Here is a 13,168-nt window from a genome sequence, read left to right on the forward strand (position 1 = left end):
ATTTAGAATTCCTAAAATATGTCCGTATGTCAACATAGATTTTGATATCAAAACTCAGTTGCATATTCCCTTACTTTTCATTTTCATAATCCAAAAATTTCGAACTGGAGTTGTTTAAAAATGAGTCTAAGACAAGAAGAAATTATCGATCAAAATGCATACTTAAAAAACACATAAAAGTTGTCGCTTGTTGAAGGAATAAATAATTATCTCAAAAAAAAATAAATGAATGAGAACTGAATATGAAAGAAAAATTATAGTTTAATAATGAAGGTAAAGGACTTACTAATGATGAGAGAAGCAGAACCGAGTGCAATGAAGAGTGTGTGGTTATTTTTATGTGTTTTTCCGGACCATGAAGAGACTGCTTATTTATTTGAGTCAAAGATTTTAATCAATTAATTAATTAATTCTAGAAATATCAATTCGTTTTAGTTGATCATCTTTCTAAAAATATTTATTTTAATTAGTTGTCCCTTTGATGAAATCAAAAGAATTTTATTATGTTCTTTTGATACTATCCTTATCATTAAATGACTAAACAAAGTGTATATATTCAAATTTATATTTTCAAAACATAATTAATAAGACTAATCTGGTAAAATAAACTCCTAATAAATATTTTCTTAAAGGGGTGTGACAAGTCAACAAGGGCCAACAATTTTAAAATGGAGAAAGTAATGTGTATGTGGTGGAAACAATAGACACATGGATAGATATTCATATAATAGAGAAATAGAAACATGGGAAGATATTTTTTGACAATTCCAATGAAATAAATATGAAACACCAAAACTACTCTTGATCGCTCCTTTAGTCATCTTTCTATATAGTAGAAATATTACACATAACACATGTTTATGGAACATATTACAAAAAATTAGTAGGTATGTACGTTTCATACCTTAGCCTATAATTTCATGCTGAATATACAATGGTGGGATTAGGTTTCTCCAACACTTCCCATCTAGATACCCTTAAAAATACTATTTCTTCTCTCTCATAACATGATCGTCAAACCCTAATCGAAATGCCTAATTCATCCATCGACCAACCATCTTTGTGGCTGGTCAAATCTTTCTATTGCCAATTTTCCTCTGTTGAATTTAAAGTCTATTGAAGATGTAAACACTGTTAGTGCACCATTGGAGAAATCGTTTGTTGATTCAGTTACAACTATAACACCCAATACGAAAACCATTTCTCATAAGAAAGTGATCATGGTAGAAGGTGTCTCTTATGTTAAATAGATAAAAGAGGAAGTAGACACAATGAACATGATGGAGAACCTGTAGAAAGCTATTATAGGTAAATTTATCTATGAATGATCGGATCTTGATGAATTAAGAAAGATTATCCCACAATAATGCGGCATTAAATGAGCTTGTCAAATTGAATTATTCCAAAATAAAAATGTCCATATTTGTTTGACTCAGGATGCAAATTCCATAAACATCTTTTCAAAGGGAGCGTTCTATTTGGTATTTAAGAATGGATATTCATATCTAATGCATACTCTCATCTATAATGCTAGGTTTAAGATGAATGAAGAGACCATAAAGACATTAGCATGAATGACTTTTCCCAATCTCTTACCCACTTATTTTGCCAAAGAATGCATGTTCTCATTAGCTGCAACAGTGGGTTGTTAGCATGAAGGACAATTAGTAAATATTGTATATATTAATGTTACTATATATTATTGTATATTAGTGTAATTTTAGAGATTTGATATAGTAATCAAAAGAGAATAAAATTGATTATAGTAGAGTAGATTTGGCGGGACAGAATAGTAGATTTAGAAGGATAGAAAAGCTAATCATTAGGAATAGAAAAGATGGATCTTTAGAGATGTGATAACCCTCAACTCACTCTCATGTTTGAGGGGTGAGATGGTCATTCTCAATAACCTAACTTGAGTTGGGGTCGAATCTACAAGGAGCAAATTACAAATTTCAAGTCCTATGGGTGCTTTAATTACTAACAGGTTACCCGAAATGCTAACAAACACGACATATAAAATAAACTAGGAAAATTGATTTGGGATTTTCTTGTAATAATTTTTGGTTAGCAACGCCCAAATATAACACTTTTGACTTAAAATCAAGATTTTAGGAGATCTTGGAATTATGTCTACCTAAAAGTAAAAACATGTGGGTTGATGATGGTTTAACATGAAACTTAGTAGTTAACTAAAGGATAGGCTAGATCGAAAATCATTGTGGTTGATCTTTCAATAAAACCACAACAATTTCACCCATTGGCTCTTTCGAGCACCTAACAAGTGGGTAATTCGTAATCACCTAAAACCTTAATCAAGCATCCTTATTTCTAGGATGATGCTGTGATATGATTTACACTTCAATTACGCTTATTTCTAGGATTACAAAAGGTAGTAAACCATAGGCTTAATTGTCCACCATTGCCTTGTCTCCCTATAACCCTCTTTCAAGAATGTTATGGGTTACCTCATGTTCACCTTCATCCCTCTTTCAAGGATGATGAAGGGTTTCTAGAGTTTGGGGTTTTTATCCATCAAACCCATTTGGAGATTTGGGGTTTTCACCCACAAATTTCAACTCATAAATTCAAGCAATGGTGGAATCCATACTCAACAACTAACAATCATGCAAACACAACAACACCCCCACACAAAATTAAACTTTAGTTTAACATAAACTAAGACTAATTTACTTAGCTACTCATGAAGAAAGTAAAGAAAGATATACCATAAGGATTATCTAAAACATTCATTCTTCACAAAATACTAAGCATCAAGCCTTCATAATTAGTTACACACTTGCCCAATTAGGGTTTCTTGCTTCAAATTCAAAATTGTCTACGTGCTAATCAATACCTAAAGAAGAAAGGTTTTTTGCCTATATAAGGTTTGGGATTCATCTAAGAGAAATTACAAAACTGTCCTGGGTTATACTCTCGCTTAGCTACGATTGCGTGAGGCTGTCCATGATCGTGGCTAAAGCGACCGCGGTTATGTTCCACAATCGTGTTTTCTTAACCATTATGACTGACCGCGACCGCGGTCTAAGGAACGCGATCGCTTTAACTGAGGTCGAACTACTCCAGGTCTTCAGCTGCACTTCTTTTGCTTTCATCTGATTCTTTTTATCTCCAATCCACATCTTTTCATCTTTTCAACTATGTACCTGCACAATATGGATATTAGTACATTAAATCATAATTATGTCTTATTAATTCTACAAAATATGGTAGTGTTCATAAATAGTTAGTGTGAATGAGTGGTAAAATCACCACTCATCAACACCCCAACTTAAAACTTTGCTTGTCCTCATGCAACACCACCCTTTATTATGAGGCAACTTCCCATGTATGCCCAAATTTTAGTTCCCAATGTTCATAATGACTCCAACTTGATTACTACCATAAAAAGCTTTTCATGCATGAGCAAAAGGATTATGATGGCACCCTTCAACCTAAAATAGAATAAAGAAGGATGCAATAGTCCTGGAGGAGAAACCATGCGACAACTACTAGACACTCTAGAGATGACTCAATTTTTGACCTCAACCATATCATACTTTCTTATATCTTACTGTACGAAGATGACAAAATCACCCACCTCAAATTATTCACATGCCTCCTCACAAAAAAGAAAATATCACACACCTAGTCACTAATTATGCAATAAAGAGTTTAAGTGCAAACACTCTCTCTCTCTTAAGGAATTCTCCATGTTAACAAGTACCATACCATAGGGTTGCCTTATTCTCAATCGCCACTATAATGACCACACTTGGTTGGGAATCACAAAGGACTTTTTGAGGTTGTAATGTAGGTTTGGGGTAGGGTAGGACATCAATTTAGGAAAATAAGGATAAGACCTCCTTGAACTTTCTACGTTGCACTCATCTCACTTTTGTTCTTGGGCCACTTCTTGTATTGCATTATTTCCTACTAAGTATTTCTTACTTTACTCACTTTCTTTTCACCACTCTTTCTTCTCCTCTCCCTCATTTTTTTTCTTTTTTTGTGCATAAATTTTTATGCATTCTTTTCCTTTGTTGGATCTTTTCTTTCTTCTAATCATTTTGCTTTATTAGCTTAAGCTGGTAGGCACTTTCTTATGATTTCATAGGGCAACTATACCCTTTTCAATTTCCACCACCCCCAACTTAGGATTTTAGTCTCAAATTGTATTCTTAAGTTCAAGAAGGGTAGGGTTCAAAAGAGAAATAATATAAGGGTCAAGGCTTGTAATGTGTTTTCCAAAGAAAAGTCCAAAGGCTCAAAGAGGGTAACTAAGGGTAAATCCTATATATTGGTAGGCTTTTTAGGCTAAAGTGGGCTTCCAATGTCACAAGATAGCCTATGATCATTTTACTAACCAAGCACAATCAAAATTTAGCCTTGAAAGACTAATGGGGCAAGTTCTAGAAGGTACAAGTATACATGAGATGTAGACAGGTAAGCTCACACACATGGCATGCAAAACTTGTCAAAGGGGTTCAATTGTTTCACCTGCTTGAGACAAAAATAGAGTACCAACTATTTTTTGAAGTCACTTTTTATAGTCATAAAAAAAGATAAAGTTTTGTTACAAGGTTGCTCACATCCATGCCCTTGAATTTTGCAAAAGTTTTCAGACGGATGGGGGTATTTGCTTTGCATCCATACCATACATAATTTGCTAATAATGGCAACAACACAATCTATTATCTCACATTGTGGCTCTAATACGAGAAAACCATCCACATGGCTACTCAGTCATCGCCAATGGGTATGAATAAGATCCCACATGGCTACTCAGTCTTCGCCAATGGGTATGAATAAGATCCCAAATCATCAATGCCACAGGTACTCAAACTTTCCTTGCATTGACCATAATGCCAAGAGTACTCAGACTTCCCTTGCATCCATGGTTAAAAACCCAATTACGATGCTTTTACCTTAAGAATGTTATCACTTAATCTATCATAGGGAAAAACTTGTCCAATAGAAGTAAAATAAAGCAAAAATCTATTAACAAAGTAACTAATCCATGCAAGCGTGGGCACCATCATAGTGCCCGAATATTACAACCCAATTAAAAATAAGAACCAACCAAAAGAGCAGAAAAATTATACAAAAATAACAATAATATATGCCCAAATCAAATGAATGAGAATAAGGATACACCCCAACTAAAAAGGTAGCAGTGTCTCCACTGCATAAATAATCAATGATAAAAGAGATAAGGGTACTCCCTGAAACCGCATCAAGGGCTGCTATCACTTTTGGACTTTGCATCATCATTATTCTCCTCAAGATCAGTCCACTCGATTGGGGCCTCATCATCACTCTCCACCTAAGTGGAAGAAAGTCTATGTTGGGGTTTTAGGACTTTCTATAGGACCTTTACCCACTTCCATATCTTGATAAAGAACTCATCTCTCTTCTTCTCTTTTGTGACCATCTTTTTATGTGCGCTCTAGAGGTCTCAGTGTGACTCCTCCAAAGAGGAGTAGGCTTTCTCAAGCCTAAAAATGGTAGCTTCTTGCTTCTTTTGATCCTCTCTATTCTTCTCAAAATCGACATGTGACACATATGAATGATGGGTGGTGGAAGGATCTCTCGATCCTTGGGGCAAACTAGACACAAGCTCCCTGATGGATGCAATATCAAATCCAATCTCCTTAAAAAGTCTAATGGTGATTGGTATATGATACTCAAGCTCAACATATTCCGACTTTTCCAAGTCAATTTTTCTCTTCTTGTCTTTTCCAGGTGCACCCTTTCCTTAAATCCTCAAGGGGTAGATGGGGGCACTATGGTGCACCCATGTATTACTAGCATACTCCTCAACCCCCTATCTCCTACATAGATTAGTAATCAAAGAGAGGAAGAAGAGATGAGTACCACCTTGGTTCTTGAAATGATCCATTTCATTAACCACGAGCTGACAAACATCCAAAGGAATGCTATCTAAAATACACACAACCATCCTAGCATGCAGGTTTGGGACTGCTGTCATGTGGGTGCAGGGAGAGACTCAGCTACAAATAATGTGGAACCATATCCGAGCCTCGAACGTGAAGTCGTTCATGTAGAAGCTGCTTTTAGTGTTTTCCCAAGAGACTTATTTTCTAAGGCATAGCCGTTGTGCCAACAAACTCCCCGATTTACACTTTTTTGCTTTGAATTCACCCATGTCTGCATGTTGGATCCCATAAACATCATTGATTTGTTCAGCCCCAACTCTCATCGGTTTGCCCCGAATTTTAATAGTCACATTGAATGGGTCCAAGAAAGACACTTCACTGATGTTGGCTTAAAATTCATGGACCCATTGTTCATTTGTAATGCATAAATTCGGGGCAAAGCACCGCCATCCCGTGTCTTTAAGTTTGTCATGACATGCCGGTAGCTTCTTTGGCACATTTTCCAAGTAGATTCTTCTTTCCGGGAGAAGCTTTAGCCTCTGAAGATCACTGTAGTAGAGAGTGTGGCACTCGGGTGCCTTGAATCGAATGTGATCATACTTGTCCATGAAGTTACCCTGAAAGCACTAGGCATACATGATATAAATCAATGACTATTTAACATGCAAACTATGCCCATTGTTCACTAAGGCTCATTAGAATGGATGCTTGGTGGTGCTTGACTAAAAATTAGAAGTGCAGGAATTTTGGCATAGTAGGAAACCAACCTCGATTACCGTAATTGCGGTCCATGACTACGTTTATGATGCCATGATCGCGGATCCTGATTGTAGCCGTGATACCTAAGACTGGTTTTGTAGCAGCTTCTCATGTTCAAAACCCTTCCACATTTTTAGGACACTAGCATGCTCTACCATATGGATTTACATGAAGACCAATTGAACGATGATAATAAGTGTTCGAATGCGCTTTTTCAATCAGCAAGAATCATTATTGAAAGTTCATTTGGGCAATGTATAAAACAGTTAGTGTGCACACTGCATTGTTCTATATTTTACAAATATTTTTGGGTACTCAAGACTTCTCCACTTGTGTGCACACTTACCAAAATTGTGATTCAAGGAGGAGGCTAGGATGCTGTTGGAGGGCTCACAAGCTTGGCCAGAATTTAGCCTAATTAGAGAATAAATCTTAAAATATAGTGTGAGGGAAAATGAGGGGAAATTAGGGATTAAGTGGCTGAAGTGAAGGGGACCACGGTCATGTGGCTGTGATCGCAGACACGTGAGCGACCGTGATCGTTCCTAGGGACGACAATCACGGTAACTGAGAGTATTTCTGTACCCCTATCTTCTTCTATTTAGCTCTTTGCTTAATTTTTGACAGATTTTTGCGTGTACAGTTTTCAATGCAAATTTACACACTTTCCTCTTTCTAAGATCATATAATGCACTACATAGTGCCACAAATGCATGAGTTATTCGGATGCAAAAACTAACATCTATGCTATAGAAACATAACAAAAAGGATACGAGCTACTTTCGTGGTATTTGTGGGTTTCCTCCCACCTAGCGCCTTAGTTAACATCGTGGCGCGACATTTTCCTTATTTTGTTTCCAAGGTAGGACATCAATCCACTCCTCATTTGCCTTTTCACCCTTAACATTTACCACGAACATAATTTGAAGTTTCGCGGTTTGTTTCTTTGTCTTGAAAATTTTGAAATAGACCTCATCCTCTTGTATCCTAAACTTTATTTCCCCTATTTACAAATTGACAATGGCTCTTCTAGTGTCCAAGAAAGGGCATCGAAGGATGATAGGTACCTCTTGGTCCATTTCACAATCCAATACCACAAAATTCATCGCAAGTATAAACTTGTCCACTTTAACAAGGACATCAGTTAAAATTCCCACTTGCCTTTTGATAGACTAGTCCACCATTAAGAGTTGCATAAAGGTCTAAGAATCTTGTAGATGAAAAAAGGAATTAAGTTGATGCTCGCACCAAGGTTATATAGAGCTTTTGCAAACTCATGCGCCCCTATTGTGCAAGGAAAGGTGAACGCTCTAGGGTCATCTTTCTTTTCCGCAACCTTACTATCCATGATAGGACTACACCCATGAGTGACCTTAATGGTGTTACCTTTAACAAGTTTCTTTTTGTACATCAACTTTTCCATTAACTTAGCATATCCCGAGATCTTTTGGATTGCCTTGATGTAACAACCCAATTTTCTGGACCGAAATATCACACGATGCTCATAATCCTGAAGGACCACAAGCTAACCCTCTACTGATATCTTTACCTAAACACTACATAATATAGATAATAAATGCAAAAACTGGTCATGAGGTTCAAAACATCTAAAAATACTTAAAATTGAAAATTGAATACTGATACATCTGTTCGAAAAACCTCTAAACTGTCTGAGCTGTCGAGTTGATGGGAAATGTCCCCAACTAACTCCGTCTACTGATAGTAAACTAAGTCTAATGCAATAATAAAAAAATAAGGATTATATTCAACTAAAAAGGACTCACTGCTATGTCTACTGCTGCTGACTGGGAATGAGCTGCTAAGGGTACTCTGGATCTCGTGCCTATGAAACTATGGTGTCAAATAAAACACCATAGCACAAATGCGTTAGTACGAGAATGTACCGAGTATGAAGATGAGGTAAGGCTAAATGCAAAGGCTTATGCATGAACAATTACTTAACTAAATAATCAAGAGAATACTAAATGAGAACACATGCATGAATGCACAAACCATAACTAAAATCATCGTGACTCAAAATACTAAAACTCGAATACTACTTTACTGCCATCTGAACTCACTACTAATGCCTGAAATACTGAACACTGAATCATCTGATAGTGATAATTGGGTAATGGAGTTGAGATCAATCTTATCTAGCGAGTAATCTCAAAAATTGATATGTAGAAACTGATTAACTGAATCTACTCATATCAATGACTGAATTTTAAGCTTTCTACTCTCGACTGACTGCATCAAAGATCAAACCTCTCTAATGGATGATTCCGAAATCTACTATCAATGATAAAAAAAGATTATATCTGAGATTAAACCTATCTAGTGAAAGATCTTCCAATATGATAATAAGAATAATCATTAAATCTGAGAATAATATTAAGCCTATCTGATGGGTGATCTCTGGATCTAATAATAAGAATACTCAACTAAATCTGAGATTGAGATCAAGCCTATCTAGGGGGTGACTCTGGATCTGATAACAAGAATGCTCAACTGACTCTGAGATCAAGCCTATTTAGCGGGTGATCTCTGGATCTGATAATGATATTACTCAACAACTTTATGTGGGACCATGCCTATTTAGTGGGTGGCCCATGAATCAATATAACTATTTGAGTTCCTCACTGAGATAGATGACTGTATCTGACAGTCCTGATTTTTGAGTTCTTTTCTGAAGACTGATACTGAAACTATAACTGTGGGAGTGCTCACTTAATCGATATGCCCCGAATCTAAACTGGTGGGGTCCAACTTGTAATCTTAGCTAGAAGGGTATCAATACCGTGCCATGGGTAAAGACTTCTCTGGTCAAGCCTCTCTAATGGGTGACCCTCGTAGGAAGTCAAGCCTAAGACAATAATAGTCAAGCCTATCTAGCGGGTGACAAGCCTTTTCTAATAGGTAACTCCTGCATCCTGCACTGGCTACGCAGTTTGAAGTTCAAGGATTGCTCCAAATGACTCTGCCTCTCTAACGGGGAGCCGCCATCCCTGCACTCGCTAGGTGCTAGCTCCTACTCCCAACTGAAAGACTTTGAACTGATTCTCAACTTAAACTGTACTGAATCTGATACTGATCATATTTCTCAACTGATCTGACTAAGTTAAGCTAAATTTACTTGGTTCCATATCTGACAGAATACTACTGAATCTCGTTATCTGACTGAAAGATACAGAGATTTGAATAGATTACTCGATTACTACTGAGGACTGAACTGAACATTTGAATACCACTAGATCTGAACTGAGTACAGAACTGAGGCGAGATTACTAGCGGTACTGAGATTATAGAGTTTACTAAGATTATTGAGATTTCTTAAATTCCATATATGTCTGAGAGTACAGAGTTCTATAACTCACCGAGTTCTGAGAGTCATGGCTTGACTGAGATTATTGGGAAAACTGACACTGGCTCTAGACTACAGCTAAATTTACGGGTATAAGTACCCCCAGGACTCGATAACATAAAAGTAAAGCATAACCATTCTTGAATTATCAAGACCATGGACATTCATTCACCATCACAATCACTATAGTATCTCTTCAAGCTTTTAGGAATTATAAACATGCGGTAGTATAGGGAGCCATGCTATTGGCTCATACTCCATTCAAAAAGATCTTGCATCAAACACTTAGAAAGAAGTCACTAGGGAGTCCACCTCTAGGTCTAGCATGTATTTGCATAGAGATTTGCCCAATTTGGGTTTCTAATAGCTTGATAGTGGAGGAGTGAGACATCATAGTGTTAGATAGTTAAAAGAAGTCACCTAACAACTCATGGACCATTTTGTTCGTACCTTTCAATCTATTCAATATTCTTGCTAACAATCCTCGGTCTTGAATTTTTTGGGGTTGGTACTTGAATCCTTGGTCTTATCTTGATCATGAGAGGGAACATAATGGTTATAATCACGCTCCCTATCTCTCCAATATCTATCCCGCTCGTGGCCCATCCAATCTTGATTCCCACTTTGCCTTTGGTAGGCGGGGCGGGACCCCCTAAGTAGTTATCCAAATACCGAATTTCCTCATCCAACTTCTTTGATTCTTCATTATCTTCATAATATTTTGATGCTATGGCATTTACCGCTTTCGCGGGTGCACCCATAACATGATTTGTAAAGAGTTCAAGTTGGGTTATCATTTTCACCATAGTCTCTTCCTTCTCTTTATTCCGCTTTCTTTATGTATTATCAACCATGAAAGTAGTGGAAGGGATCTTAGGAACTTTGGTATATCGGGTATGACAACCTCAGTTTTGCGTTGACACTTCTCCTATCAATAGAAAGGCCGCATGGTGGTGCATTTTTACTATGGATCCACCCGCTACATTATCCACCATCGTTTTCTTTAATGGATCAAAGGCATAATACGAGATCTCAAGAACATCTTTTCTAGGACTTTATGATTTGGATACTGGGATAATTTTTCATTAAACTGTTCCCAAGCTTCAAACAACGACTCTTAATTCATTTGCCAAACATTAACAATCTCGTCTCGCTTTTGAAAGTATTTTAGATGGTGGGAAGTATCTATCAAGAAACAACATAGTAAGCTCATCCCAAGATGTAATTGAGCCGGGTGGAAGTAAGAGGAGCCATACAACTGCCTCGCCCATTAGTGAGAACGGAAAGAGGTAAAGCTAGATGGATTCTTGAGTAATATGTGCTATATTGAATGGCACACACACTTTCATGAAATTCTTCAAATGGACATTTAGGTCCTCAAAGTCTTGACCCCCCGTACAATCCTTTTATTTGCAACATGTAAAGCATGACGCTAGATATATGGAAGACGTTGTTCCAATTAGTTAGTGGGATACGAATTACACTTGTTTCGCTAGGAATAATGTGAGTGACAATCAAGTTGATTCGAAATAATAGATAGAAGTTAAATTCAGACCAATAGTACAAAAAGATAAAAATAGGGGAGACAAGTATCAATACTAGTGTTTCTTTTTGTTTTTTTTCTAGTATAAATTTGGGGCTATGAATAATTAGAGTTTTAACCATTAGGAACATATCTTAGGATTATGTATTATTAAGGGAATGACATGTGAGTTTTAGTAATCAACATCAATTTAGTAAATCAAATATGGGTAGGTTCAATTATAGATTTTGATGCTAGTCTTTCAACAAAACACCAAACTTTCACTCATTGACTCTTTCAAATATCTAATGAATTATTCAACATTTGGTAACCAAACCTCAATATAGGTATCCCTCTTTCTAGGTTGATACCCATAGTATAGTTAACTTCACAATCACCCTTATGTCTAAGATAGTGAAAATTTAGCAAACCACATACATAATTGTCTATCATTGCTTTGGTCTCTACATCCCTCTTTCAAGGATGATGTGGATTCTTAAAGTTCACCCAAAACCATTCTTTTGAAGATGGCCTTGAGCTTTCTAAAGTTAGGAGATTTCACATATCAAACCCATGTGGGTATTTGGGGCCTTCACCAACAAATCCCAACCAAGTTAGCATAGCAATGATAAAATCCATTAGTATGAACAACCAAATAGAGGCTAATATTAACAACCCATACACACTTTAACCCCTATTTACACATAAATCCAAGAGAGACATCTAGCTACACACAAGAAAAATAAGAAAATATGTACCCATAATCTCCATTGAAATGATTTATTAAAGCTTGAGTGAATGTTACTTCAAACTCTACACCCCCACAAATCAATAATAGAAGTGAGCTACTCCTCCTCTTAATGGTAACTATTCCTGCCTATCACGTAGGTGACCCAGGTTCGATCCCCAGCAACAACGCCATTTTGATAACACTCAACTCACTCCCATGATTGAGGGGTGAGGCAGTCATTGTCAATAACCCAACTCGAGTTGGGGTCGAATCCACAAGGAGCGAATTACAAATTTTAAGTCCTATGGGTGCTCTAATTACTAAAAGGTTGCTCGAAATACTAACAAACACAACATGTAAAATAAACTAGGGGAATTGATTTGGGATTTATTTGTAATGATTTTTTGTTAACAACACCCGAATATGACACTTTTGACTTAAAATCAAGATTTGAGGAGATCTTGGGATTATATCTACCTAAAAGTAAAAACATATAGGTTGATGATGGTTTAACATGATACTTAGTTGTTAACTAAAGGATAGGCTGATCGAAGATCATTGTGGTTAATCTTTCAATAAAACCACAACAATTTCACCCATTGGCTCTTTCGAGCACCTAATTTGTGTTTGTTGATCGTTCATCAACAATTAACACTTGGACTTTGATCTTGGTCATTCTATTTATTCCTTATGAGTCATAGTTTAATGACATGAGACTACCCCTTAGTCATCACACGGTGTTTATGACCCTGAAGGACTACAAGCTAAATCATAACTGATATCTGCTATGAGCACTGAACAATAATGCTAAATAAATACGAAAAAATAGGTTGAAATGCCATAAGGTTCAAAATATGAAATAATGATAAATAACAATATCTAATAAAATACCT

The sequence above is a fragment of the Capsicum annuum genome, chromosome 4 (assembly GCF_002878395.1).
Source record: "Capsicum annuum cultivar UCD-10X-F1 chromosome 4, UCD10Xv1.1, whole genome shotgun sequence".
NCBI lineage: Eukaryota > Viridiplantae > Streptophyta > Magnoliopsida > Solanales > Solanaceae > Capsicum > Capsicum annuum.